This window comes from Ostrea edulis, chromosome 2 (assembly GCF_947568905.1).
Source record: "Ostrea edulis chromosome 2, xbOstEdul1.1, whole genome shotgun sequence".
NCBI classification, from domain to species: Eukaryota; Metazoa; Mollusca; class Bivalvia; order Ostreida; family Ostreidae; genus Ostrea; species Ostrea edulis.
This window is the reverse complement of record NC_079165.1, coordinates 90458469-90464468: the sequence shown is the minus strand read 5'-3', so window position 1 is coordinate 90464468 and position 6000 is coordinate 90458469. Positions and strand designations below refer to the sequence as shown.

The 6000-nt window shown below is 36.5% G+C and overlaps 1 protein-coding gene and 1 long non-coding RNA gene across 5 annotated transcripts in view; one reads left to right on the top strand and one right to left on the bottom strand.

Annotated features, from left to right (window-relative positions):
• Positions 1–531, bottom strand: part of LOC125682493 (uncharacterized) — a 5105-nt gene extending 4574 nt beyond the window's left edge. Inside the window, exons 1-2 of the long non-coding RNA XR_007372572.2 lie at positions 461–531; positions 179–311 (exon numbers count right to left, since the gene is read on the bottom strand). This is a non-coding gene — a long non-coding RNA (uncharacterized LOC125682493). The remainder of the gene's footprint in view (positions 1–178; positions 312–460) is intronic.
• Positions 1–6000, top strand: part of LOC125682468 (discoidin domain-containing receptor 2-like) — a 95415-nt gene that overhangs the window by 28823 nt on the left and 60592 nt on the right. The gene's annotated exons all lie outside the window — the stretch shown is intronic.

The following is a 6000-nucleotide window of genomic DNA, read 5'->3' as shown; positions in this document are numbered from 1 at the left end:
TATATATATGCATGATTTGTCTACTGATTGATTTCTTTTTTGGAATATGGAAGGGAATGTGGTAAGATATACATATATACTAAGCACATGGATTCTTTTGACCTAAAGATGTCATGACCTTGAATGTTGGCAAGGTCATGAAAAATTTGTTGTATAAAATCTTGTTCAAATTTATAACCTCAGAATACAGGGATTGTAGAAGCTCATATTCGATCGCCGGTGGCCAGATAGCTCAGTTGGTAGAGCACCTGACTAGAGATTCAGGGGCCCAGATTCGAATCCCAGTCTGGTCTGTTGCATTTTCTCCCTTCCTGTTACAGACATGAAATATGATTTTTATACATTGAATACCTTAATTTCCTTACTGTTTATAAATCAGCAATTTCAAGAAGCTTATTTTTACAGTCAGAGATGATAGGTTTGTAACCATCATGCACACAATGAAATTTTTATCACTTACTTTTTGATTCATTTTGTCATTGTTTGGAGAGTGGGTTGGGGCTGCTGCTTCATGTGTGTCAAAATTTAAAACTGAAAAAAGACCCAGATGAAACTAAATTTCAAAGATCGTGACTTTGAATAAGCATCTGTGTTTTTCCGATTAATAGTCCATGCTTATGCAACACAATATAGAATAAAACTCAGAGATTTCTTACAGTGATACTTTCTCAGCCATGGCCAGCACTGTGTAACCCGGCTTTGTCAATCATTTAATGAAGCAAGCACAGTCACTGACTATGTTTTTATTTACCGGTAAACAAAGTTTTTCATTTAAATGCTTTCTTTGTCAGTCCTGATTTGGATATATACAATTACAACTGATTCACTGTAGCTTTTAAAAACAGCCTGGAGCCAGAATTTGAAATTCTAGAATCAATTTCTCATTCTACAGTTAGATAGGGTCCTTTGATCTGTATTAAATGTTAGAAATCCTTTTGTTTCTGAGGTCTCTATTTTGGGTAATTATGATAACATCAAGACCTTTCTTTGCTCTATATGTTGTAACAGTAAACAAGACCTATCCATTACTCAACATACGAAAAATCGCAGACCTTCATCGGTCTACCTTACAGTGCAGGGTGTTGTTCGGTGTCGCTGTAACGCCACACCGTCGCCAAAAATCACGGTGAAGTCTTTGAAAAATTTATTGCAATGTCCATTAACCTATGTCTTTGTGATCGTATTTTGGGATCTAATCTGACAATGATCAACTGGTGATCGGCCCTAAATAAAAGATTCGCATTGGAGGTCTATATTGATGAGTTTTATCGGAGTTATAATCTGCCCTTATCATAATTTTTTGTTTGGGTTTGTTTAATTGGCAATATGAGCTCTTTTGTAGAACTGTAGAGGTGTAAATGGGAGCTGAAATATGCTTCGAAGTTTTTATACATGGCACATGTAGACGTTTGACATTGACAGGTATTGTTTATGCTGGATCACGGCTTCCCTGAGTCTTGGGCCGGAAGTCGTGTCATAGCCGCAGTGTCACCTCAGCATTCCTACACAACAGTGCAACTTTAATATCATGAGGTGCAGTGCAAACTAAGCTCACCGATAATTAATGAACCAATGTTTTTAACGTCGTAAGACCAGGCTTTACATGTTTGTCAGTGTAGCGTAATAAAAATCAAGCAAACGTAGACTTACATGATATACCTGGGAATTTTTCCCAGAAGATTTCAATGCTTTGGGTTTGAATCTAGGCTTATATATAGGTCAGTCTGAAACATCGGTGCAAGATTCATAAGTGGGGTTTTCTTCCTCTTTTGAACTTCAGAGAACAAGTAACTCCAAGATGTCAATGCGTGTTTTAAGTTAGCGAGACGGGGATTAATGCATTCAGGGGAGCAGGGGTATGCTGCAAAGTCCTTTCTTTGCACTTTGTCTGGGGCTAAGACGCTGTTGGTCCAAACAAGAATTAGTCGTAAGTGATTTTTTATCTTCAAATGTGTGGTAAAAAGCGAATGTTTTTAGAGGGAAGAGAATGTGACAAACTTATCCCCAAACAGAGGTGGTGGTGTGGGGTTGTGTTAGGGCTGTGTATTTGGGAAGAATAGGTTTATATAATTAAGTCCTGAAGATATACTTCCTGCATAAAAACTTCCTCCAGAAATTACGAGTTTATAGCTAGCCCATTCACTGTAGACAGCTTCTGAACATTATCACATTGTTTCTGTTTGTGGACTGGCTTGATTATGCATGTTTCAAAATAATCTAAAGAATCTGAAATATTTCTTGTAATGGCTTGTAAATTGGTTTTCCATTTTTCCATAAACAAATACAGATCTGTCATCCATTCTAATGAAATATGAAATGTAGTGGCAAATTTTATGAACTTTCAACATTTAATTAGATTGTACTATGACCTCTTGACCTTGCCTTTCCCAACTAGAAACTCTTTAGGAAGTCTGTTGTATTCACAACATTGTTTTCTTCATTACTTTCCAGTTTATTCATTCATACTATAAATACAATGGTACATGTTGTCTGTTAAACAAATTGACAAAAATAGAGATTGTATAATGATATTACTGTGTATGGAATGAAATACATAACGAAAATATAAGCAGTGTGTAAACTCAGAGAATCTTGGGATTATAAGAATTTGTACACAAAATATGTTCAGTGATTTCACATCAAATTTGGACACTTGGAAAATTTATACGTTAGGATGGAACTCTTACATGTTTTTGATATATACTTCACATTCTAAAATATAACGAAATTCATTGGCTACCTGCTCTTTTTTTTTATCAATATAAAAAAAAGACATAATCTTCCATTGAGAGTAGAGTACTATCCACCTTACATAATCTTCCATTGATAGTAGAGTACTATCCACTTTACATAATCTTCCATTAAGAGTAGAGTACTATCCACTTTACATAATCTTCCATTGAGAGTAGAGTACTATCCACCGTACATAATCTTCCATTGAGAGTAGAGTACTATCCACTTTACATAATCTTCCATTGAGAGTAGAGTACTATCCACTTTACATAATCTTCCATTGAGAGTAGAGTACTATCCACCGTACATAATCTTCCATTGAGAGTAGAGTACTATCCACTTTACATAATCTTCCATTGAGAGTAGAGTACTATCCACCGTACATAATCTTCCATTGAGAGTAGAGTACTATCCACTTTACATAATCTTCCATTGAGAGTAGAGTACTATCCACTTTACATAATCTTCCATTGAGAGTAGAGTACTATCCACCTTACATAATCTTCCATTGAGAGTAGAGTACTATCCACCTTACATAATCTTCCATTGAGAGTAGAGTACTATCCACCTTACCACTTCACCTGGAAGGCAGTGATTTGAAGTTTTAAATTTTGCAAAGATTTTTCTAAATAAACCTTTCACATTCAAAGTTTGATTTAAGAAAGATAACAAACTATATAAAACTTTAACCTATGACCTACAAAATCAACAGCCAATTTACATGTACTATATGTTGGTACATTCCCACCTACAATCTCTGTAGGATGTGGGAAGCTGAATCTTTTTGTATCCAAAACATTGTTCCATTCAACTATAGACTATATAAAACCTTGACATATGACCTATTGAACTACTTGATCAAAAGTCCACCTTCTGTCTTTGTGTCATGTATTAGATGGAAGGCTGGAGAAGTAGATTTTGAAATAATGTCTACAACACTGCTACATTTGTGACTATAAATGACCCTGACCTTTTGCCTCAGAATACAATAAGCATCTCAATAGCAAATACGAGACTGAAAAAATAGTGTGCACAACATTGTTATAGTGGAAATAAATCTTGATCTACGACCTTTCAACCTAAAAATCAATAGGTAGTATGATACTGAAAACTGGAATTGTACTCTTTAAAGGGTATATCCACAACAATGCCACATTTGATTTATAGTAGTTAGGGCTATACAGACCATGGATATTGGCCTGGATAGCTGAGTGATCAGATCACCTAACCAGTTATGCAGGGGTCCTGAGTTTGATTCCCGATCCAGCCATAGATTTTCTTCTTTCCTATATATTACATTTGGTGTCATTGATCACCCCTGGTCTTCAGGTTAAAGTCCAACCAGGAGCAAAAAGAATCTGGGTTTTGTGTCTTCGAGGGAAAAGACAAATTAAAGGAGGGAGGAATGTAGTAGTTAGGTCTATATGAACTGTGGATATCAGCTTGGATAGCTCAGTGGTTAGAGCACCTGACTAGTAATACAGAGTTCCATTCCGTTTCCAGCCATAGATTTTCTCCTCTCCTGTACTACAGAATGCTGACTTTGACCTTTGATGTATTTTCACAGACTTCAATAGGCACCTCTTTTCACCTGCCATGTTTGTAGTAAGTGTGGGAATGAAAGTTGGAATGGTAAATTTTTCGGTATCCACAAAATTATTACATTCAGTGATGGGTTACCCTGACTTCTACTTTTTAACCCCAAAATAGATAGGCATCTTGCTACATGTGTATCTCCATCTAATACGTATATAGCAAGAGCAAGTACCAGAGTGAAAATTTGCCTGGTAATCTTGAAATGGTGTCTCAGTTGATTTGAACCCTGACCTTTTGACCTAGAAATTATTTGTTAATTCCATCTCTTTCCATGCCATCTAAGACAAAAAAAATCTCAAATCAAAGCATTTATTTTTGTGGAATAAGGTATAAACATGCACATACACAGGAAATTTACAATATTCCTGTGAGGGAATGATTAACCTGTAGTGTTTGAACTCGTGTCCAATTAATTGCCGTGTATCAAAAGTCAGCTAGTGTGGTCACTGCCTCTTTTATGATGTCCATCTCCAGGGTCGGATACAGTGATGTCTGTTGGCCTCTGGGGGTAGTCATCGATGACAGCAAGGGGGACTGCCCGTGTATACAGGTACATGCAAAGGTCAAATAAGGTCATTGTGTGTTCTGACAGAAAAACAAGACCTTTGATGAGATGCCTTGTGTTGCCTGCAGTCTTCAAAAAGTAATGACAAACTTAAAGACCAGTGATTTGTTTGTTCTACACAGTTATTAGGGTCTTCTCATGTTTGTGTCATGGACTTCAGTCTACAAAACAACATGGCTGTTCGTGGTTTGTTTTTGTGTGAAAATTGCCTTTGATCTAGCTCTCCTGGTTTAGCTGTATATGGGGAGGATTATTGTCGTGTCACTTCAGCTTACACAAACTCGGGGAACATTTCATTTGAAGGTTTATGGAGATCAGTCTGATGGTCACTTCATCATAAGCTGTTTCTCGTGTTTGTCTTGATCCTTTGTAAGTCAAGTTTATATTTTTGAAAATGACATGATTATGGTTGTCATAGTGGAGCAGAAAACACAAACTTTGATTGGATGGTGTTTTACATGATTTTTCATTGATACAAGGTGGGAGGGGATAATTTACTGTTTCACTCTGTTAAACTCCACAGAGACCCTCAATCAAAGGATTGTGATCCTTGACAGAAAATTGACCATTAACTTCCCCCATCTAATAGACTAAAGATACACAACTGCAGTTGTTTATAGACCAGTGGATTGTTTCACTCAAGGACTCTACTTCAGGTGGGTGTGTGTGCATTCACAATGAGGACACAGTAGTCAGAGATCCTGTGTCAAGGCTGATGGCTGAAGTGGACTTAACCGTTTAACATTCACATTTTTAATTTTGCTATGAAAAACTAACATGGGCTATTCATTAGGTCTGCACTCTGTTGTGTATTGTCAGCACATTAGACAATTTAATGTTTATAAGGTCTCATCTAGTAGACCCAGGACTCACATTCCACAGACATTTCTAGCTGCCCTAGACCTTTTGACCTTGATGAAGATCAGATCCATAACTTGCACATTAAAGAACAATTGGAGGATTATTGTACCATTGGTCTCTAGTTCCTGGATTGCTTGTATGGTTTGCCATGTTATTCACAATACAATGATGTCATTTGTTTCCTTTGTTAATAGTGATGACCTGGGTATTAGTCTGTATTTATATTGGAATCTGATTCTGTTACT